The sequence below is a fragment of the Protopterus annectens genome, chromosome 1.part1 (genome assembly GCF_019279795.1).
Source record: "Protopterus annectens isolate FY-2018-M chromosome 1.part1, PAN1.0, whole genome shotgun sequence".
NCBI lineage: Eukaryota > Metazoa > Chordata > Ceratodontiformes > Protopteridae > Protopterus > Protopterus annectens.
In genome coordinates, this window is record NC_056726.1 from 1,912,060,633 (window position 1) to 1,912,085,153 (window position 24,521).

Here is a 24,521-nt window from a genome sequence, read left to right on the forward strand (position 1 = left end):
TCCAATGTGCTTGCTGCTATGGTGGCACACCCCTCTGCTGATGTCATGTATCTCCTCTGAGCCACTCCTCAGTATTATAGCGCTGCGCCGTATAGTTCAACCTTCATCCGGTGGGACATTTGTGATTCAGTATTATCTGCCGCATTTGCATGGCATTGACTACTAATTCATAGTTACCGCGCCGAACACTGTCGCAGGCCCTTAGCAACCCTTGCACCTTGGTTGTGGTGTTCCATGCCTACAGTTGTGTATTATAGTGTAAACCTGATTTGTATTACATTGTGATTTTATGACATTTTTATATATTTTCTTTATGGTCCAGTTTGCGCACACATGCCCTGTGGTTGTACTGTGCTTTACTGTGGACATGACATTAAATGTTGTTTTTTAGGTGTTGTGCATCTTTTCTTATGCCATTGGCTGTGTATTTAGCCATTGGGATATGTTAACTTTTGTAATACATGAGTCTGGTCCGCCTCCAAAGCTCCGATGTTCTGTTTGGGAAAATGTAAACCGTGTTTTTTGATTTACATTTCCGAGGGCTTACGCTACACCTGCACAACTTCATGAATCACTTTCTGCCTTCATTTGCATGATGCGACACTGCGCATGGGGTGATTAGCATACCTATGCCGAGGGTTGCACATTTCTGGCGTACACCGGTAGTGCACGTGGTATTGGACCATACCTGAATCACACGACGGCCATATTTGGCGTTATTCTGCCTACGCTACACCTGCGCCTGGCACAAGCTTCATGAATCCCAGGGTATATGTACCACAAATTGCAACTAACAAATCAGAAAACAAATTTGCCAGCCAGACTAAATTCTAACTATTTAAACCAACTAAAAATAAATATAATGTATTTATAAAACTCAGATATCCTAACATGATGCACGTAAACTACTAAAATAAACAAATAAGATGTCACTTACAAACATAACACAAATTTTTGATGCCAATAGGAAGCACTATTCTAAAATCAGCATACAAATGGATTAACAAAACCTTTTGGCTCTTGTTTTCTCTCTTTTTTTTTTTTTTTTTTTTTTTGAAATATCAGTACTGCCCTCCAGAGTGGCATCCCCCAAAACTTTAAGTGCAGGTGCAAAAAAGGAGGCTGTTGCCAATCTTTCACCTCCTTAGGATCATCTCAGAACTGAGGAACAAAATAAATAAATAAAAAAATAAAGTTCATCTGTACTTTTAAACTGTATGCCACATTAGCACTCCAGTTCTGCCTTCAAATACAATACTACTATTAATTTCTAAATGTCGATATTGCACATAAGACTCATCAACATCTGTCAGTCATGCCCCCTAATACTTTCCATCTGAGGTGGTTCCCTCTTTGCCCCCACCCTACCTACTCCTGTATATATATATATATATATATATATATATATATATATATTCATATATATATATATATATATATATATATATATATATATATATATATATATATATATATATATATATAGATATATATATATATATATATATATATATATAGATATATATATATATATATATATATATATATATATATATATATAGGTCTACTTCAAAACATTGAAATTTCAGAATGTTGAATTTCTTAACATTGAGACCATAACATCAAAAATTCAAAACATCGAAAACCTAAAAGACTGAAAACTCAGAACATTGAAAGTGTGCTTCATAACACTGAAAACTACATTGCACAAGTAAATAATATCACCTCCACCTATAACAACACCTTACTAACAAACACACTTTCTACTATGTTTCTGCAGGGGGGAAAGCCTGCTGCACTCCCCACACCCCCTGTGAATTAAATATACCAACTCCAAGATCACACTACAGTGGAAAAAAAATGAATTTCCTAACCTCAGTGTATGGTGATGTGAGGTTAGGAAATTAACTTTTTTCCATTGCAGTGCAATCTTGGAGTTGGTATATTTAATTTATGGGGGGGTGGGTGCAGGGATGCTTGTAGTAGAAAGTGTGTTTGTAGCTTTCAGTGTTATGGAGCACACTTTCAATGTTCTGAGATTTCAGTGTTTTGGGATTTAAAAGTTTTGATCTCAATGTTATGAAATTCAACATTATGAAATTTTGGTGTTATGAAGATTATATATATATATATATATATATATATATATATATATATATATATATATATATATATATATATATACACATATCTATATATATATATATATATATATATATATATATATATATATATATATATATATATATATACACACATATATATATGTATATATATATATATATATATATATATATATATATATATATATATACACACATATATATGTATATATATATATATATATATATATATATATATGTAACAGCCATATGAATTATAAAATTCACTGTATATTGAGATTCAATGTATCACAAACCAACAAGCCAGATCATTGAAATAGAAGTGCTCCACTAAACTCACTGGGCACACCTAAAACTAACAAAATCAATCAGAACAGTGTTTTTGCAGTTAGCAATGCTGTCTGCTCCAATTCATTGAATTGAACAGGCTCACAGGATTGTGTTTCATTGAAAAGCCTCACAGCAATGTAAACAATTGCCAGTCATGAACACATTTAACTTCAGAAAGTCTCTGAATGCCATTTCTCATTTCTGCAAGCTAAAACTTAGCTGGTTCAGGCTATGAACATATATCAACAAGCATAATAGACTTTACAGCTCTACTCCACAAAGTAAGGTATGCTGCTGTTGTGTGTGTTTCTGTCACAATGTTCACAATGTATCCCTCTTTTGCCCATTGAGAATGGCAGAGCAATTCTAGTGGCACCATATTAGTTGCTCCAAAAGTGAATCCTCATTGTCACCTTGCTGTACTCACACCTGTTGGATTCATATGCAATGCTTCAATCAGCATCATGTGTCCTCTTTTAGCATAGTCCTATCTCCTCCTACAGCTGGAGGGTTCAGAGAGATACGTTATTTGCTGCTAAGGATCATTAGAGTTTGAATCTCACTGATAGTATCTCATACTGGGTTACTGAGAAAGTCAATTTCCAACAACCTCCTATGAACATTGATTCAAGATCATCAGTGACAACAGCACTTACTTTGCACCCTGAGTTTCTATAGAACCTTTTTTAAACTACAAGTGTGCAACACTGCTTCCTTTGAAGTCACCTCCATGTTAATTGCCTCTTCTGTTGTTTAAATCCATTGTCATGCAGCCTTCAGTGCTCTACTCCTTAATTCAGAAAATCTCCTCATTCTGCAGATTTTTTTTCCACAAGCATCAGTACAAAAGGATCAATAATAAACTCAAACTACAAATATATGAAAAAAGTCAGCATGTGCAAAGTCAGCTGTCGCAAAAAAAGAAAGAATTTTTATAACAAGTTCCATGTACCCCTATACCCCTTCATCTCAAAATGTACTAAATTCAAGATCATGCAACCTGCACACATCTGAGAGCTTGCTGACAATGTAGTTTGTTCTTCAAGATAGTTGCAATTCAATTACATTTGTTTAATATGTCATCCCATTTTGATTACACCTGCCTCTGAGAAACATATGTATCTACATGCAAAGTATACCACTTTGTTCATCTTTTAAAAAGAAGCCTCCAGGCACCTCCTGTGACACTGGCATCTACAGGGTGAACTGTGCTATGCTGTCTGTACCCAAACTGCTATGCTATTCCATTACTGAGCTATGTTTTCTGTTGCAGCGGTATCCAGTGTGCTGATGAAATTAATGGCATACTGAGTTGCTTTTCACTGCACTATTCATTTTACATCACAATACATGAGTAACTGATGATAGAAACATGGATCAAATGAACAATTAAAAAAATATATTATTAGCATGTACATGACACCCACTACATCATGTCTGGTATACAATACAGAGAGCACAAATCTCAGTTTTTATTAATTTTACCTTAGTAAATCCAATACAAACATGTGCCTCTTTTAAGGGGTGAGCTTATAATGCTGTCTGGGTAAGTAATTTGCTCAGGGTTATAGGGAAGAAAAATATTGACTAAGGGAATCAAACATGACTACAGGATAAAGTTCCATAACAACCTATAACCTTAGTACTCTTAATTAAACTGGTTGACATTTCTGAATGCCAGTCTAACAAGAAGTATAAGTGATGTCCGTTACTGTTTTAATTTACAAAATTACATTAGAAAAATAGCTAAGTAAAGAGTTAAACTGTTTAGTTTATCAGTTAAGAGACCATTGCAAAAAATGCTGTGTTGCAGGAATAGTACCCTAAAAGATTGGTCATCATATGTTGCCTGCTTTGTAGTCCCCTGCATTCATTCAGCATTTCTAGTGATCATATAATTTTCCTTATAATTTAAGGCATTCATGAAATAATTAAATGTTTAACCATATAGACTCATACGGGTAGCAGAGAATCGCATGACAGAGAAATGTAATCACTTCACTAAGCATTTGACAGATCCATTTCATCATCAGTATTTGCAATGTACCAGATATTATATCTAATAAATTGACCTGTATTGACAAGCTTTGCATGCCTTCATACTCAATAATCTTGGACGAAAGTGTTTATCATTTCTGAATTTTCCTAGAATGAATATCCTTAATTTAAAAAAAAAATCATCTGCCAGAAAAAAGGAAGGCATGCAGTATAACTCTTTGTCATCACAACTTACAGTACCTACCACACTGAAATATATAAAATAACAAGTGAAAACAGTTTCGATAACATTTTTATGCAACATTAATCTTCTATACAAGTACAATTTCTGTTCCTGCATGTTTCTGTCAGACTTTCAATACTTTGTACCAAATAATTTCTTTTATATTACTATTGTAAACATAAAAGAAAATGGTTTAAAAATAAAACCTGCCAATGCAAATTATAAGTTCATGGATAAACATAATGCAATAGAAAGCTTTAATTATAGTGCTATTTGACTAAATTGACTATTAAAAGCATTTTGCAAGATGTAGAAACAATTTTCACATACAGAACACTCTTTTAAGATGTTACCATATATTTCACTTAGCAAGTTGTTAATGAAAGGTAGAATTTAGAAGCAGCATAATTTGGGAATTAACAGTAAATGTTGGTACCCATCCTGCCTTTGTAAGTCTGAATGAGGGTATATATTTTATTTGTCAGGAGAATTTCAAGAAAATGTATTACAATGATGCATTTGCTTAACTGCTTCATGCTATTTGCACAAATTTCTCCTCAAAACAAGAACAAACTAATGTACCGTAACTAAATCATGCATAATGTTATTTTTTAAACTGACACTATTTGGATTCTGTAAGATTTGAGAGCAATCCTCGGTTTGCTTTTGTAATGAATATTTCTAAAGTCTTTCTATATTAGCATAGCAAGCATAAAATGTAATGTAACTAGTTTAAATCATATTTTACATGTCTGGAAATACTTCAAAACAGCAACATGAAGGTCACATAATTCATATAAATACATAGACATTTTACTGCAAAAATGGCAATGCCTGATTGAAAGACAAGTGGTAGCAGGCTGCAGAAGAAATTGTGTTTTACTTTGCACCAGGGACAGCTGGCCTACATACCAAGTCTAACTACAGTAACTGTGTCACACTGTATTTACATATTAGCTCTAGCAGAAAGATTCCCATTGCAGGCTGTAGAAGCACAAATGGCGAACCTTGGGGTTTAACTCCATTTTGTGCAAATTCATAAAATCAAATTAGTTCTTCATTCTTATGTTTCCAAGTTAACAAACAGCATGATGAATGTTTGTGTGTGTGTGTGTGTGTGTGTGTGTGTGTGTGTGTGTGTGTGTGTGTGTGTGTGTATGTGTGTGTGTGTATATATATGTATGTATGAGTGATACTTGGTTTCATGACCTGTGATGGTTTCCTTCTTGCGGGGTGGGGGGGGGGGGGGGATTCAGCAGATCTGGATAATTGTTTTGTTTATGGAGTTTTATGCTTCCCAGTATGTTGGCCACCAAATTCTCATTGTATCCTTTTTCCAGAAAATCTTGCTGCAGTTGATCTCTGTTAGTGAGAAATCTACCTCTCAAGAAACTGTTTTTTTCTCATTCCCTGTATCTGGCATACCACAAAGTTACTATTGCAGTGATATCTGTCAATGCAGACATATTTGTTTTTCAAATTTGAATATATATATATAAAGTAATTCTTTTAGCTCATACATGCACAGCATCTGCAGTCTGGGGGGTTGCATGGAAATGTTCTATCTGTAAGTCTGTGGATGAATTATTTTTCATTTTTACCCAAATTCTAATATTCTTTCCATTTTGATAAATGAAGGATGGTTGCGGGTCCAGAACCTGACTGATCTTTACAGGGCAGATCTAGTTGCTTGCTTGCATGCTGATGTCTAAACATTATTTTTCATCAATCTGACTATATGGTGATTGAAAATAATAAAGGTGCATTCTTTTTTATGTGAAGTTAATACCGGCTGCCAGTATTCAGCTTTAATTAGATCTTTCTCCATCTCAATATTATAGGACCTTGCCTATCCTGAAATATTAACATGCCAGGATTAAGATCATAGGGTAAGCAGGGGGAAGCAATCCTGTGGTGTGGAGGGATAAAACCTTTACTGTATCCCATATTACTTGTGTTCAACAAGCTGCAGAGACACTGGTGGAACTGCATGGGGAAGGATAGGAGTGAGTGTAGACTCTGGCTCACCCATCCATGGGGGGATGGAGGCAACCTAGGCTTACTGCAATTGCAGCATAAAGAACCTTGAAAGATCCACATTACAAGCACTCAGTATACTGTATGATCATGTGTATCAGTGAACATGCATGTCCCACAGGAAGCAACTTCTGAGCTCACAAGGCTGCCTCAGTGTGATGGGAGTTAAGACACACTCCCTGGCAGCTGCAAGATGCTACATCAGTATCCTCCATCTCCATACTGACACTGGATGTGAGGCAGGTTGTGCACATTAGGCGCTAGAGTAGATCCGGTGTACCTAATGAACAAGGAGAACAGCTGGTAGCAGCTAATGGTCTGCTGTGGGGAGGAGAGAAAAAAGAACATAGGGAACAGGGAAAAAAGGAAGGTTACATGGTCTTGGTAACCTAAAATGCAAAAAAGTGCTGTGTAATAGCACTTGGCTAAAAAAAAATGGTCCCGACTAATGATATAAATGGTACTCCTCATCAAACAGATACTGTCATGAGATTCCTAGGTACTTATGTGGACAGATTGCTCTCAGAAACCATTATATTTCCACCCCACTGTGGAAATCCTTCTGTCTGGTATAGTTAATTTCCAAGGGAATATCTTCACGATCCAAATAAATCATCTTACCACTGTACTTTACAAGGTCTGTTATCAAATGCAATACCCCCCTTTGGTTTTACAAAGCCTATGTTTCAGTTGGGAAGGCCCCAAAGATTTCTAAACAAAAATATTAATGACCTTAAATTATTCAACTATCCTGATAGGTTAGCACAGCTTTCCTTATACTCAGTAGCCCACCAGCTGCTCTGAGCTGATCCATATCATATTTTTAAAGCTATGAAACACCCAGTCCTAATGGACTTCTCATTTCTGTGAAAGCCTAGTGACTCTACAAATAACAGCACTGGCATTCTAAATCCATACAAATAAATTTGACTTACTGGAGGGAATAGGTTCCTAAATCATCATATTCCAAGCCTATGGAAAAAAGTTACCACTACACATTAAACAAAGTACTGCTTTAACTATCATTAATCCTAGTCTTGATGACTGGATGGTTTAACACAAATTTATAGCAGTCTTATTATATGAAGCCATGCTTGATTTGGGAGGTAAGCACTATTATATGGATGTAAGGAGTGGCAAGAACTGTTAAGTTTGCCTAAGTAAAGGTGCATATGAATAGGCATCTTAATGCCCCCCCCCTTAGTATTGCTCCTATGCTCCTGTTCCCTTAAATTCCAGAGCATTATCCTTATTGAACTCCTCGAGGACAATAAAGGAATCAGACACAAAAGCTAGCAAATCTGAGTTTGGGCCATATGTAGTTCCCAAACCATAGTTTCCCTACCCACATTAGAAGAGAAACTGATGCCCACATCCCTTTCTTTTCTGCACTTTTGTCAATTATCTTCCATTGTAAACTGTTATTTATTACAACTACCACTCTATATTGATAGGAGGGAGAAAGACTTATCATTGCTAGACAGATTTTAAATAGTGTGAGTGTCTATTATCCACTTTCACTTCTTGCAGAAATACAGCACAATAGTCTAATGTCTGTATCAATTTTTTGATGGTATTATGATTTAACTTAGAATATAATCCACAAACATTTATTGAAACAACTTTAATGATGGATAGAAGTAACCAAATTGCACTGTAAGCTTTTTGGCCATTGTAGGTTGTGTGTGTGTGTGTGTGTGTGTGTGTGTGTGTGTGTGTGTGTGTGTGTGTGTGTGTGTGTGTGTGTGTGTGTGTGTGTGTTTGAGATGAAGTGAATGGTTTCCTTCTCAGACGGCCTCTGATGTGCAGTTGTGAAGAACAGTAAGCTCAGCTGCTCAGGCATTATGAGTTCAGCTCTAACAATGTGCACACAGACTATTCACAATCCATGACTACTTGTTACTTGACATTGAGGTTTGCCATCCCTGGAAGACCTTAAGCATGTGTTCAGACAAGCAATATCAAGTCAGTTTTCTTATATGGCTTCTTTTGGTTTCCATGCATCTGGCAAGTCTTTTATTTATTTATTTGTTTATGTATGTATTTATGTATTTATTTCTTTGTATTTGCTTACTGGGATAGTCCACTGGGCCAAAATGAGCTCATTTTCAGTGGAGGTGGGAGAAAAGATCCAGACACAGTATACTTCTTACACAATACAAACATAGAATCATATGGGACAAGCATTATACATAGCTATAGAATCATATAGAATCGTACATGGAGAGGTAGATCATGGCACAAAAACAATACATTGAGCAGTAGGTTCAACTGGTGACTGGAAGAGCTTGGTATATAGTCTATGCGAGATGTAAGAGAATAATACATAGATAGTATGTTTAGGCTGTCTTAAACCATAAGTGAAGATTAGGAATTGAGTAACACAGTTTAGAGATAATAGCACCTAAAAGTATAATATTACTTTAGATGGTAAATATAGAAAAGGAGTCTTACAGAGGAGAGAGGAAAAGGGTGAGGATGTATAGTGCAAGAAAGGGAAGAATCAGGGATGGGGCGCCAAGAAAAAAAAGGGGCTCAGATTATAGGAAGTACATCCTTGGTAAAATTACATTGCCATAGAGAGGTGAGGTATTGTCTCAGGGATATCTTAAAAAGATGGGCACTGCTGATAGACCTTAGTGACCGAGGGAGATTATTCCATAGTTTAGCTACAGTAAAGGAGTAACGCATTTGTCCTGCTGCATGGATTGGTTTCATTGCATTTAGGAGCTGGTGATTATTGGCTCGGTCAGGTCTGTAGGTCTGTTTTTATGATATTGTGTGAGTAGAGAAGACAAGGAAGGGCAGGTAGATGGTTTATAGATAAGTTTGTGTGCAAAGGTTAGTTGAATAAGACATGGATGATGTGGTAGTTCCAGTCAATTAAGTTGCATCAGAGAGGAGCAGTGGTGAGAAGAATAGCTGCATTTGTTACAAATTTAGTGATTTTATTGTAGCATGAGACTAGTTTGGATTTGAGAGAGGCCTGAATATTGGTCAGGAGAGGTGCACCATACAGAAGAGAGGGGAGTAGGAAGGAAGATGCAAGATATAGCTTTGAGGAATGGTTGAGGAAGTATTTTCGTCTATAGAGAGATCTCAGTTTTTGGTGTGTTTTTTTAATGTTAGTATGAATGTGCAGCTCAAATGTCAAGTTTTCATCTATAATGACACCTAACAGTTTTTTTTAGTATGTGGTATGACTTCAATTATTGTTTTGGGCTTGGATGGTGAAATTTTCTTTGTTTAGTGGAGTGGATTTTTTGGGTAGGAAAGGAAAAAGTTTTGTTTTGTTGGGGTTTAGGGTGAGATGGTTGTCAGCCATCCATATCTCTGTAGTAGCAAGGGCATCTTGTGTGAGTTCAGTTCAGATGGTGAGGTGGCAGCAAAGATGACTGTAGAATTATTTGCATATCAGATAACAATGCTTTGGGTAAGAGAGGTATGAAAGTTATTGATAAAGATGCTGAACAAGAGGGGCTCTAGTATGGATCCTTGTGGAAAACCTGTACTGGTGTCGAGAAAAGGTGAAAATGAATTTTACCATTTGGTTGCTTGTTGCCTGTTTGTGAGATAGTTTGAGAACCAATCTAGGGACTGGGGTGAAATGCCTATGTCAGACAATTTAGAGAGAAGGAGTGAGTGGAAGATGGTATCAGAGGCCTTAGAGAGGTCTAAAAAGAGGGAGAAGACAAGTTCACCATCATCTTGGGCCTGGTTAACTGTGTCAGAGAAGGATGTAAGAGTTATAGTTGTGTTATGGTAGGGCCAAAATCCATGTTGAGTGGGAGAAAGGATTTGGTTGTGAAGCATATCGTGGAGCAGTTGGGTGTGGATGCACTTTTCAAGGATCTTAGAGATGGGTGAGCGGATAGCAATAGGTCGAAAGTTGGAGATGTCTGTGTTAGCGCCTCTTTTATGTAGAGGCAGAATGTATGCCTTTTTCCAAATAGTGAGCATATAGGATTCCAGAATAGATATGTTAATAAGAATAACGAAAAAAGGCACTAGCACTTCTGAAGACCAATAAACTGAAAAATAAGTGCCAGGAAACGTTGAAACTCAGTCCATGCAGTTTATTCCACGAATTGTTTAAAAACAAGTAAAAAGCAAAACAACTTCCAATAACAGTTCAGTATCTTCAACATAGGACTTCATCAGACAAATCTCAATAGTTAATTACAACCATTAAATAGTAAATCAGTTTAATTTAATTATGTAAATTGTCCATAGACCTTTCTCTATTAATTCAAACTCAAGCTCATGAATATTAATGCCCATCTGTGAAAAGTGCAGAATTCCTTAAAATGCATAAGTTATTTGCTCTCATTTAAAAACTGTCATCATGTTCATTTCTAAATATAAAATACATATATATATATATATATATAAATATAAATATTTCAATAAATAAATAAATAATTATTAATACATACATTAAATGACTGTTTGTTTAAAACAAAACTTTAATCATTTCATTCATTAAGCTAAGGGACTGGTATATATAATGAAATAGTGCCCTCTAGTGTCCTTTGAAAATTTTTTTTTTTTTTTTTTTTTTTTTTTACTAGAGCTTATTAGCTCTTATTTTAAGTAAGGGTGTTATGGTTAAGAAATCATTCATTCCTGGTTTAGAATTGGAATCTAAATAAATCTGCCACCATAATTCCTTACTTTCCAAAATTCTTCCATAACCCACCCCCTATTTTAATATTTGATTTGGTCAAGAACAAAAAATTGGAACTTGTATTCAGGACAAATAGTGGAGTGTTTATATAAAGCATTTGTGTTCTTAGCTTTCAGAATGTCATAATTATGTTCATATATTCTTCTTTTTAAGCATCGTTCCGTTTTACCCACGTAAAGCTGACACATTTCTGGCAAGCAATATAAACCATTTCTACTTTCAACATATATTGCTTCCTTATTAATAATATGTGGGCACTGTGTGCATCTCCCACATCTAAATGTCCCTTTCCTACCTTTATTTCCTGTTCTTGTTATTTTTGGTTCCATTTTGGTTATTCTTCAATGTCTGTTTAGAGACCTAAATTTGCTCCATTCCTTTTTAAAATTTCTCTCAATTTGAAATTGGAGTTGTTATATTCAACTACCAAACTTCTAGTGTAATTAACTTTCAGTTTTATTATTCCTACTAAAACAAGTATGTGTATCCATTTCCACCGGTATCCATGTTCTAAAAACATGTTATTTAAAATTTAAGGTTTAACTATCATCTAAAAGCATCAAATATTAAAAAAGTCATGTTTACAGTATTACTAGTTGTTTAATTGTAACCTAAGCCAAGCAGTATATTTTAACATATTTTTTAACAAATTAAATAGGTTAGGGGTTTGTAGCAAGTATCTAATTTACATTTTTTAAAACTTGCATATTGTTCTGAAGCTATGAGAAAGGGAAATGTGTTTTGTGGTTACAAAATGTGTGCTTAATGTACCTGAAAAGAAAGTATTCCATTTCAACAAAAATTTTTGTAACTTATTTTCACACAATAAGTTTACACAAAGTATTAAGTTATATTTTAGGTTTTGAAAGTTCAGTTACATATATATTTATTACTTTTTTCTATATGCAAACTACAGAAAGACTTGATAAGTAAAGTTGCAGTTTTAATGTTTTAATTACAGGTTTTAGGGTATGTATTTTTAAATATTTTGTATTAATCAATTGATGACAATTATGCAATTAATTCAATCACATGAGCAGGGTTGGTTTGGTTTAAATTTTGAGTGAAGCAGCAACCTAATAAAGCCTGTTAAGAACAGAAGCGCGCGTGGTTACTTGGAGTGGTTACTTGGATGGTTTTCTTGTTGTGTGCAATAAAAGAACTTTTTAACCTTTCCTGCTCGTCCATCTGGTGTTCGACAGTTTGGAGCTGTAGTGATCCTATCTAAAGTACTGTTTTGTGTCATTAAACGGAGGGTTCTGTGCCTCAGTGCCTAGAGGGATTCGTGGTACTGGTTTGTTTTCGTTGCATTGCTTCCATGTTATTTAAAATCCTACATTCTTCTTGAAAGTCCATATCTACAAATTGTCCTTTGACTATGTTTTTCTTGCTATAAAGGGGGTGAGCACTGTCATAATGTAAGAATGAATTCACATATGTGTCTTTTCTAAAAACCTTACTCTCAAATTTACCATTTTCTTTATATATTTCTATATCTAGATATTTCAATGAATCCATACTTATAGTATATGTAAATTTCAAAAATGTAGTGGTTTGGTTGATGTATTCCATGAATTCTAGAAATTTTTCTTGACACTCTCTCCATAAAATAACTATATCATCTAAAATCTGTAGTATTTTATCCAACATTCTTTAAACCTACAGTTGACAATATATTGTTCCTCCCATTTGGCTAGGACAATATTTGCAAATGTTTGTTGATGGTATTCACCATCAAACATAATAAAATTATATTTTAAGACGGTGTCCATAAGTGTCACACTAGCAATCTTATCTTCCAACCTCAGGTTTTCATCACATCTGCTCAAACATATCCATCCCCTCAATAAAAGGAATACATCCAAACAAATCAATGACATCTATCGTTATAAATAATAAATCTTCTCTAAACATATCTTGTTTTATTGCCAGGAATCTTTTAAAATCAACTTATTATTTAACCAAATATGCTTAGTTTTAAAATCAACAAATTTTGCTAGTCATGTTCTTATGAATTTTTGGGTATCCCAAATATATTGGCTATTTTAGGTTTCTTAACTTCCAAATATTTGAAAGTTTTATCATCTATTACTTTCTCTATCACTAAATCTTCTAAAATTGTATCAATTCTGTGATAGGCTATGTTGATTTCATTTATCTCAGTATAGTATTCAATTTTCCTTCATATAAAATTTTGTCCATTTCATAATCCTTAATGAGTTATTACTACTTAGATTGTTTAAAACCTCATTCTCTTCCTTATTCAGATTATGATGAACCCATCCTTTATTACAATTTTTCTGCTGAATCAAAATCACTATTTTCAAATTCTTTATTTGTGGAATTAACGAGGAGGGTTAAAGGTTGACTTTCTCTTTTACTTCCTTTTCCTTCCTTTTTTTAAAACCAGCCCTACCAGCCATTATTTCTAAATTAATTTTCCTTGTGAATAACTTAATGTCTAAAATAGTGTTTGTGATATCTCCTCTCCTGTTAGGAATATATTTCAATCCTTTGCTGAGTAGTGAAAAATGTTGGGGGTTCAATATTAAACTACTGAAATTGTAGATAGTGAAATTATTATAAGTATTTTTCACATCATCATGCACCATTATTTTTTGAACAGGGGTGGGTATTGTACATATATCTCCCCCCTCCCCTCCTCCCCCTGAAAATAATGGTGGAAATTCTACATCATAATTATCTCCATACCATCTGTTGTCATCCCCAGTCTCTTTTCTATTATTATAATAAAAATGATTACTTTTTTTATTATTGTTATTCCATGTACCTTTATAATTATTGATCTTGTTTCCCTGGTATAATGGTTTGGGGTAATTAGTGTGATTTTCATACTCATTTACATCTCTATTCAATTTACCCATCTTACGCTGTATCACTTCATCACATTTCATGTCTATTTCCTTTCTCATTTGAAGGTATTTATCTTTTTCCTCTCTAATACCATGAATTAAATCTGTGGTGATGCAAGTGTCCAATAACTCAATTTCCTCTCCCAGTTCCTTTTGTTTGTTTTCATTGTCATTTATAATTAACTTCATGACCTCTAAACCACATTTATTAAAAACTTCAATTAAACATTTGTGAAAATGAGAGCCGATCTGCACATTATTAGGGTATTTATATACCCTTAAACCTTTGGGGACTATCTCCCTTTGTAAACATTCCCTCAGGTAGGCATTCTCAATACTAAGTATTCTGTGCTTGGTTAATAAATTATTCAGTCTATCAATTTTCATACCATAGGACTCACCATCATTAAATACTTTTTTACTTTTAAAATTAACAAACTGAATGTCTCGTTTGAGCCATTCAAAAGTTGATTTTTTGTTGTTGTTATTATTGGAACCAACAGTACCTTGCAAACCAGGATTTGGTTTTGCGTTCCGTTTGGGTATAGCACCCAAGTCCTTGCTAAACATTTTAACAGCTTCTTCTTCAGTGGATCTATCAAGTAGAACACCCGGGGTATCTTGTGGGTTAAACATAGTCCCATTATGTAGGTCGCCGGCTTCATTAATTTCGCCAATGAGCTCCCTCTTCCTTTTCCCCTTGGGTTCTTCCAGCTCTTCAGCTTCTTCCACTCAATCCACTGTACGCTTGCTTCCGATGGCAAAACTAGCACATAAAGGGGTTAGCAAGTCAATTAATTCAGTCAATTGACCGATAAGCCTCCTGGCTTGTCCTGCTTCCTCTTGCCCCTCCGTGGACATCCTGCCTGAACTCCGTAAACAAACGAAACCTCCTTACGTACACCAACAACGAAAAAAAGGCACTAGCACTTCTGAAGACCAATAAACTGAAAAATAAGTGCCAGGAAACGTTGAAACTCAGTCCATGCAGTTTATTCCACGAATTGTTTAAAAACAAGTAAAAAGCAAAAGCAAACGGCAACTTGTATTAACGCTCTTCCAATAACAGTTCAGTATGCGTTTTCGTCCTTCAACATAGGACTTCATCAGACAAATCTCAATAGTTAATTACAACCATTAAATAGTAAATCAGTTTAATTTAATTATGTAAATTGTCCATAGACCTTTCTCTATTAATTCAAACTCCCCTATCAGCGTGCACAAGCTCATGAATATTAATGCCCATCTGTGAAAAGTGCAGAATTCCTTAAAATACATAGGTTATTTGCTCTCATTTAAAAACTGTCATCATGTTCATTTCTAAATATAAAATACATATATATATATATATATATATATAAATATAAATATTTCAATAAATAAATAAATAATTATTAATACATACATTAAATGACTGTTTGTTTAAAACTTTTTTTATGTAAAAAAACTTCTTTTTAAAAAACTTTAATCATTTCATTCATTAAGCTAAGGGACTGGTATATATATATATATAATGAAATAGTGCCCTCTAGTGTCCTTTGAAAAAAATTTTTTTTACTAGAGCTTATTAGCTCTTATTTTAAGTAAGGGTGTTATGGTTAAGAAATCATTCATTCCTGGTTTAGAATTGGAATCTAAATAAATCTGCCACATTAATTCCTTACTTTCCAAAATTTCTTCCCATAACCCACCCCTAATATTTGGCAAGATTTGGTCAAGAACAAAAAATTGGAACTTGTATTCAGGACAAATAGTGGAGTGTTTATATAAAGCATTTGTGTTCTTAGCTTTCAGAATGTCATAATTATGTTCATATATTCTTCTTTTTAAGCATCGTTCCATTTTACCCACGTAAAACGACTGACATTTCTGGCAAATAGCAATATAAACCACCCCTTTACTTTCGCAATTATAAAACTTATTACTTTTAAGCCATCTTTTTCTACTTTCAACATATATTGCTTCCTTATTAATAATATGTGGGCATTGTGTGCATCTCCCACATCTAAATGTCCCTTTCCTACCTTTATTTCCTGTTCTTGTTATTGCACTACTCCTTTCTAAAATCTTGCCTAAATTTGGTGGGTTTTTATACACCATTTTTGGTTCCATTTTGGTTATTTCTTCAATGTCTGTTAGAGACCTAAATTTGCTCCATTCCTTTTTAAAAATTTCTCTCAATTTGAAATTGGAGTTGTTATATTCAACTACCAAACTTCTAGTGTAATTAACTTGTTCAATTTTATTATTCCTACTAAAACAAGTATGTGTATCCATTTCCACCTTAGTGTCTTTGCCTCTTTCCAAAATTGGTCTAAATCTACCCAGCCTACCTATCTCCACCTCTTTCCTTAAATTCTCTATGAAGTCCGTGGGGTATCCATGTTCTAAAAACATGTTATTTAAAATCCTACATTCTTCTTGAAAGTCCATATCACTTGACGTCATCCTGGAACCCCTTACAAATTGTCCTTTGACTATGTTTTTCTTGCTATAAAGGGGGTGAGCACTGTCATAATGTAAGAATGAATTCACATATGTGTCTTTTCTAAAAACCTTACTCTCAAATTTACCATTTTCTTTATATATTTCTATATCTAGATATTTCAATGAATCCATACTTATAGTATATGTAAATTTCAAAAATGTAGTGGTTTGGTTGATGTATTCCATGAATTCTAGAAATTTTTCTTGACACTCTCTCCATAAAATATCTATATCATCTAAAAATCTGTAGTATTTTATCCAACATTCTTTAAACCTACAGTTGACAATATATTGTTCCTCCCATTTGGCTAGGACAATATTTGCAAATGTTGGCTACTTTTGTTGATGGTATTCACCATCAAACATAATAAAATTATATTTTAAGACGGTGTCCATAAGTGTCACACTAGCAATCTTATCTTCCAACCTCAGGTTTACATCACCGAATACCATCTGCTCAAACATATCCATCCCCTCGATAAAAGTTTTAAACAAACAGTCATTTAATGTATGTATTAATAATTATTTATTTATTTATTGAAATATTTATATTTATATATATATATATATATATATATATATGTATTTTATATTTAGAAATGAACATGATGACAGTTTTTAAATGAGAGCAAATAACTTATGTATTTTAAGGAATTCTGCACTTTTCACAGATGGGCATTAATATTCATGAGCTTGTGCACACTGATAGGGGAGTTTGAATTAATAGAGAAAGGTCTATGGACAATTTACATAATTAAATTAAACTGATTTACTATTTAATGGTTGTAATTAACTATTGAGATTTGTCTGATGAAGTCCTATGTTGAAGGACATACTGAACTGTTATTGGAAGTGCTTTTGCTTTTTACTTGTGTTTAAACAATTCGTGGAATAAACTGCATGGACTGAGTTTCAACGTTTCCTGGCACTTATTTTTCAGTATGTTAATAAGAATGCTGATGGGAAAGGCAATAGAATTTGCAGCAATTTGTAAGAACTCGGCAGGTAGGTTGTCTGGGCCATTGGTGCAAGGTTTAACTTTATTTATTTATTTGTTTGTGTGTTTGTTTGTTTATTTGTTTGTTTATTTATTTACATTTGCAAAATAAGAATAAGTGAGTGGGGTTTTAGATATTACAATTGCTTTCTCCCCCTCTGTGACCTGCTAGTCTTCCTCCAAAGGCACATTCTCCTCCAACCCTTTGAGTGATTCTTGTGCATTACTTGTTGGAAGATAGAACAGCTAGTGAGAGACATCCTTTGTCAGAGATTATTTGGGCTAGCAATGATACTTGGTAATGCATCTCCAGTATATTGGCAGGGAAGGGCTAGACCTCCACCTTATGAAAGCTCAGCTGCAAACTCTCCTGAGGGGTATGTCTCTTGGAGTGGTGAGAAGTAAGACAGAAAAGTGTTGATTGTTCTTCCATATTGAGGGAGGGGCAGAGTACTTCTTATTTAGCTGGTCCTTTCAGACTGATTAGTGAGGAAGATTCTGACATGGAATCTGCAGAAACTGTAAGGCACTGTACAATATGAACTATAATGCTGAAATGTTATAATGAAACTAAATGAAAGGATGTAATGACACATGGAATGTTACTTTGTAGAGCTTGGAGTCTGAAGCATTACAGATTTGCTGTTGCCTAGCAACCAGCAGACTTCACCCCCCCCCCACACCACCACCACCACTGCCACCAATTCCAGCTTATTTTAATGGATCTAACACTGCCTGACTTTGGGAAGATGTGAATCCCGTGAATAATTACATCCTAAAGCTAAATGCAAAAAATGTATTATTATACCATTCAGCAAAAACACGATTGATTACAACATCAACGGCAACCCCCTAAGTACACAAATTGTGGTGAGAGACCTTGGCACTCAGGTTGATAACAACCTCACATTTGACTATCATGTAGCAACAGTGGTGAGAAAAGCATTTTACTTGGTTTGTCTCTTAAGTAAAGGGATTGTATCCAGAAAAAAGGAGGTTATTACCTCTCTATACTCCCCCCTCATTAGACCAATAATTGAGTATAATGCCCCATTTGGCATGTACATCTCCAAACATCTGCACCAACTGGAAAGGACATTCAAATACCTCACAAAGAGAATCTATGGCCTCCAACACCTGTCCTATGCAGAGAGGCTTAAATCACTATCACTCTACTCGGTATCAAACATATTGCTCAAGGGTGATCTGTGTCTCGACTACAAGGCAATCTTGGACCCTGCCCTACTAGAGATGCCCCTTATCCATAAGGCTAACTCCTCCTTGTCTCCCAGAGGCTACCCAATATCTGGAATAGACTTCCCATACACATCAAACAGAGCACCCTGCTGACCCTCTTCAAACGCAACCTTGATAAGTGGGTGGGAAATCACAAATTTGTCCCAGGGGTTCCACCTGTGTCCCTCACTGACAAGGGTGACAGGCACTGACTGAGGTTTCTTTTGGGGAGAAACTCTTGGCTAGGCTTGTAAGGGCCCCAGGGCCATTAGCCTAGTAATCTCCTTTGATTCTATGATCTGTTCAAGCTTCAGCATTGGTTAGGTAAGGTCGATATATATGGTTGATCAGATATTAAAATCTATCTGGGACATATCACCAGTCATTGAGAAGACAGTATTGTCCTTAGGATTATCAGTTAATATAATCTGAAAATATCCATGTATTAGATATAGGGTGGTCAGAAACCTAGCCTTCCTTATACACTCTATTAACTCATTTACCTGGGGCAAGGTTGGTTATGAAATTTGAAGATACTATTCAGTTCCTGGAAGTAATTGCAAAACCAGATGATTCCATCCAGTTTTCGAATCAGGATAATTGGGCTATTCTATTCTCTTTTTGACTCTTCAATTAACCCCAGTTTTGGCATTTTTTCTATATCCTCCATGTCTACTTGTTTTTAGGACTCAGATAATTTATAAGAATTTGAGATGACTTCTTCCCTAGGGACTGTTGTTGTGTGATATTTAATAAACATAGTTAACCCTGGAATTTCTGGAAAAAAATCCCTTATTTTTAAGGAGGAAATCCTGAAACCTTTGCTTTTGGAGTTTAAAAGGAGTGTCAGCCACTGTTAGCTTAGGTATGGTTACCAGTCTTTTCTCTTCCTCATGGATAGTTACTAGGCTTGCAGCCTAGGGGATCTTTGAGGAGCCCAGCATAAAATCTCATTTTCCTTTAATCACTATCTGGTTAAATGCTTTGCTCCAGGTTAAATTGTAGGCAAATGACAGTTAAGGTAATCAAACACTGTACAGCAGGAACTATAGCTTATGGCCTTAACCCTCTCCACCAGTTCTAAGAATCCTGAACCCAACTACCTGCTGCTATAGTCACTATAGCAGCTTCCAGCTCCCTCCAAGGTTTTAAGATAATTACATTGTATATCTTCTCAGTGTGCCTCTTCTCCACTTGCTTAGCTTTTGCAGTTTATCTTATTTACATGTCTTAATTACTTTGCAGAGCCACTTCTATTTGGTCAGGAACTTACTTTCTGCTGTAGGGCCCAGAACTTGAACTTGGTCCACTACTTGGAATTGAAGGTTATAGTCATTCTTATCATATTTGTGCTGTTGATTGGCTTGTACCATCTCCATATGTTCCCACACAATTGGAATTATCAACTTTAGTTTATCTTCTAGATTGATGCAATACTTTATAGAATGCTCTTGAAAGGCAATTCCCCCTTCCATGTCTCTTGAAGTGCATCCAATAGGCTCTAAGTTGTCTAACATACAAGAATTCAAAGCGGCTAAAAATTGCAGAGGCCTGGGATACCTCTTCCATAGCAAATGTTAAGTATGGTAAGAGATAATGACAATTTTCTTCTGTGTTGTTTAAAGTTATTTAACATCATTTTACATGGGCAGCAGTCTGGGGGTGATAATGAAATTCTTAGCAGCTTCACTTTGAAACATTGGCATATGTGTTGCATAATAATAGACATAAATGGACTATAGTGGGTTGTCAGTATTCCTTTTGGTATACCAACAAGGAAAACAGCAACATATGCTCCTTTGCTATAGTTTTCTTTAGTTAGCCTTCCCAAGAGGAATTGCATCTTTGAATTTCACTGCATAATCTAAAACTACTAACATGTATTCGAGAACATTGCTGGATATTACTAAGGGCTTAAGATGTTCATAGCAATACTTTCAAAAATAATGTTCCTGACACTCTGGGTAGAGTTGTTTGGACACTCTGTATAGCCAGCACAAATGTTCTTATTTTCTTTTTAAAAAAAATAGAATGTTGACAGGGCCTGTACCTTTGTTTTCTCCATGCCCAAATGGTCACCTGACACATATGTGTGTGCCATCTTCATTACTGAAATGGTTTTAGCACTATCCGTTATTGTATATCTCCTTCCCATTCTTTTACTACCCCACAGAACAGATCATTCAACAGTTCAAAATAAAGGCAAGACATAGGATTCAGTGCAATGACTTCTTCTCCTTCTTCTTTGGATATTGTGAGTCTGGCTCATTTCAGAGTTTCATCTTCCAGTCGTGCCTTCTTGAAAGTCTGCTGGTCTTCTTGTAGAATAGACAGATTGTGAGTCTCTCTCTTGAAGTAAAGTGTTCTACCTCCACTCTTCCCTCAGAAAGAGTAGCTCACACCAATGGTCTGTGTGATCTCCTGTATCATCTATATCTGAAGCCTTTTTTCCTTTCCTCCTTTCTGGGGTTTCCTTACTAGTCATATTATTCTTTGGTTTCACAGGTAGTAAACCAATCCTTCTTCTTGGGACTCCTGCCCCTTCCTCACAGATGTTCTGTTTTTCAGGTTACTCATCACAGACTGTGACTCACCTGTACACTTATCCCTATGCTACTTCCCCAGGGCCTTCTAATGTTATTCTGATCGTTTTATGACCCCTTATATTCTGTACAACCAAGGGTATAGTTAAGTCGCTCCTCAACCCTGGGGCCTGAGGGTTCATCAAAAACAATCTGTGTACAACCTCTTTAAGTTGGAAAGCCTGCTGTCACTTTCATACTGCTCCATAAAGCTTTAAAAATTGAAATCTCAGTATTATCCGGTAACTGGTAACGTATTGGCCTTTAGCTATTGGGTATTGTATTTTCACAAAATTCTTTCAATTTCAAACTGAACAATAGAGTAAAGGCATCTCTCTCCATGTATAACCTCTATAACCTATGGATTTTTCCTATCGGGCTTTCTGTCTACAGATGTATTGCCCCTTTTTGATAGAAATCATGCTGTAACCATCTAGGAAACCCTCTAACACCTTTCTCCCTACCACTATGGCTCATTTAACCAGTTTAGCAGTGGAGCAACAGCAGAATGACGTTTGAATAACCTAGACAAATCTTTATCACATTCCATGGCTTCATCATGACCTGTTATTTTCTGGATGATTAAACAGTTACATCAGATTTGCAACAAGCACTATAATATTCTACAATATATACCCCCCTTTTCCCACATTAAAAAGTAAAAATGCACAGAAAAGTCTTTTTTTTCATTTTGTTACCACTTTATCTTTCACTTTGGGTAATACCTCTTTAAACTACCTCTCATAACACAAACTTACATCAACTGATGTGGCCATGTTTTGCCTTCCTGGTGGTTGAATTGGAATACCCACTTTTGAATAGTTGTTAGCAAAGCTCATTTGAAGTTATCTATTACAACAATTACAATTTAGAATATCCTTACTATAAATATCCTCATGGCTCATCCATAATTTTTATGTTTTAATTTTGAATATTTTACCCTTACCATTTTATTTCTAATAAAGTTGTGGAACATAATTTTTATTTATTTATTTTATATTTGTTGACCGGGAATATGAGTTGAGATAGCTCTTTTTCAGCAGTGGCCAGGAGAGAAAAGCTCCAGAAAACATTATCATTAGAATAGTTAAAATTAAACAGAAAAAAGTATTCACAAAAAGGATGATAGTCAATTATTTGACAGGAATTACCAACATTAATACCAAGGAAAAAAACACCATTTACAAGCTGAACATTAATCAAGCTTGTGGATAATACATGTTTATACAATATAGTCTTAAAATATTAATACAGTATGAGCTTTAGTACTGATTGTGATCACCATTCTGACAAGTAAACACTTTCTTACCTTATCAGTGTTATTGCAGTCCACATTTTGCATATCCTTAAAAGCATGGAGTAGTTCCCTAGAGAACTGAACTCAACAGATGAGATCCTATCCTGACTGCTTAGTTATGCATTCAAAGACAACCTCATAGACTTCCAGGTCTTCTTCCCTGTTAAAGTGTTTTTGTAAAGATGTTACTTGTGATTGAGCCACTGATGTGCCTATCACTGGCATGCCCTAGATAATGTCTCTAATACCTTCTCTTCTGTAGTCACTGTGCAGACTGATAACTTCTTTCCTCATCATCTCTACTAAGGACTCTGTGGCACACCACTCCTGACACCAACTTGCAGACACAATGTCCTCTGGACTTTATTAACACAAATACCCTTAACCAACCAGAAGTTCAAACATACTGGACCTAGAACCCACCAATATGGGAACATTGCTGCACCTCCCCCTCCTGCTCTGCCCCTTGTGTCACATCCTCACTGGTGAAGTCGGATCTCAAAACTGTCTCCTTTTAAATGAAAATTATCATGGAAAACCCAGAAAAACCTTTTAACAGGTAGAACGTATTCTCAATCAAAGTATGTCATATTAAGTGACACTTTGTCAAAGTTCATTGTCCCACTGAACCCCACGTTCACTGCAACCTATATGGTATTTTCACAGAAACCTTAGACAACCATGTAAATGACTGCATAGGGGCTGCTGTACTTACCAAAAGTAAGCCCAAAGCAAACCCCCAAAACAAAGCACACTGGTGGAATCCTAACCATAATAGGGTATATAGCAAAAAAAAAAAAAGTCATGGAACAAAATCATAATGTCAAGAGCTAACTTAATAACCTAAAGAGGAAAAGATAAGGACTAATTAAAAGCAACAAAGCCAATTATGAGGTCAAGATAGACTCTCAGGCTAAAGACAACCATAAGGCCTTCTATGGTTATGTCTGAAACCTTAAAGGCAACACGCAACAGTGTGCTGAACTAATGGCAACAGGTACTACTTTCACTGAGCAGAGTGACACAGAGAATGTGATGGCTAACAAATTCAGCTCTAACTTTACCTCCCACATTCTCCCCCGTCTCCCCCCATGAAATCCTTGCTAGCATACCCCCAACTACTAGCAGCAACTATTAGCAGGGAGCAGGTCATGGCAGCACTTGCTAAGGTCAAAAATACATCCTCTATGGAGCACAGACAATATCCTGTTTTGCCTCCTAAGTAGCTTGAAACATGGTGTATCAGGATTACTTGAGTCACCTTTCAACTACAGCCTCAAAACAGGCTATGTTCCATGTGACTGGAGGACTCCATCATTTATCCCTCTTCACAATGGAGGACCATTGACTGGCCCCAGAAACAACAGACCCATTAGTCCAACTAGCCTAGCATGCAAAGCCATGGAATGAATTATCATGGAAATGATCAACAAAGACATTGATGACCTACAGGCATTGGACTCATCCCAGTTTGTTTTTTCAAAGGAATGTCATCCCTACTTTACCCAATAGACTTCTTTGAGAGGGTCACCAATGCAATAGATGAAGAAAAAAAGGTTCATACTGCCTACCTAGACCTGGCTAAGGCATTTGAAACAATATCTCAGTCAAGCATTGTTGACAAACTCACAGAACTAGGCAGAAATCCTGA